This window comes from Rutilus rutilus, assembly GCF_951802725.1.
Source record: "Rutilus rutilus genome assembly, chromosome: 9".
Classification (NCBI taxonomy): domain Eukaryota; kingdom Metazoa; phylum Chordata; class Actinopteri; order Cypriniformes; family Leuciscidae; genus Rutilus; species Rutilus rutilus.
In genome coordinates this window covers 4315651-4316768 of record NC_140223.1, presented here as the reverse complement: position 1 = coordinate 4316768, position 1118 = coordinate 4315651, and the positions used below count along the sequence as shown (strand labels likewise).

The window sequence follows — 1118 nt, the reverse complement described above, 5'->3', positions numbered from 1 at the left end:
AAACAAAAGATCACAGATAACAACAACAACACAAACAAAAAGGAAGAAAATCAAGAGAAAACACCATCTCAACTAGCATAAGTGTGAATGATTACACCCGACACGCTTCACAACACACACTCAGTTTAACACAGTGCCCTGATCCAGAAAAAAACCTGAGAAACCTGACCCAGCCGCACACATGCCACCGGCCAACGTGTGTGTGTGTGTGTGTGTGTGTGAGAAAGTGTGTGAAGAGGAAAAGAGTGAGAGTAGAGAGATGATGAGACAGGGTAAAACGAGAGAGCACTTACTAGAGTTCAGCCGTCTGTCCTCCAGCGATCGGATCAAATGAAACACACGGCGATTAGACAGTTCCTTTTTGATCGAGCGAGAGAGAAAGAGGAAGTGCTCTTCATTAAAGTGTGAAACCTCAGGTCGTGTTTCTGCCTTAATATAAGGTTTCACAATTAAGTGTCTGAGAATGTGAACCACGTGAAATAAGCTGTGTACGCTAAATCAAATAACTCTAATCTTCACTAAAGCAAACAAGTGATTGATGTGCAAGAATGTGCTTGAATGCGTCTGAAACTGAACTGGTTTCATATTTTTGCTAAGGTCCCATTAGTTAAAGTCAAATCACCTTGATTTATATAGCGCTTTATGCAAATCACATTGTTTCAAAGCAGCTTTACAGAGATCACAGGAGAATAATGCAACACAGTTTGTTTCTAGAAGACAACAGCGTCACAGTCCAGCTTAAGGAAGTTCAGATAGTTCATTTTTGTTGTAAAAAAGATCATTTAGTTGTTAATTTAGTTCATATATATATATATATGTCATCGTCCAGCTCAGTTCAGTTCTCGTATAATGGTGTCAATGCAGGCAGATCAATAATATTGTTCAATATTAAAGCGCATTAACTAACCACGAGCAATGCGTTGGTTACAGTATTTATTGATCTTTGTAAATGAATCAACTGTTCATTGCTAGTTCATGTCAGGTCAGGTCCATTAAACGCAGCAAAACTTTATATTTTAGTATGTGCACATTTCAAAATTAACAAACGCGTTTGAAATCAGTGGATCAAAACTATACGTGCATTTTTAACAATACCCTTTGATTCACTTTTTTGATCC

At 37.9% G+C, this 1118-nt stretch overlaps 1 protein-coding gene across 4 annotated transcripts in view; it reads right to left on the bottom strand.

The window, feature by feature from the left end:
• Positions 1 to 353, bottom strand: part of LOC311296919 (T-lymphocyte activation antigen CD80-like) — a 13787-nt gene extending 13434 nt beyond the window's left edge. For all 4 annotated transcript variants that reach the window (XM_084418914.1, XM_084418912.1, XM_084418913.1 and 1 more), the window contains exon 1: positions 294 to 353. The gene's annotated coding sequence lies outside the window, so the exon portion shown is untranslated. The remainder of the gene's footprint in view (positions 1 to 293) is intronic.
• Positions 354 to 1118: the final 765 nt, after the last annotated feature.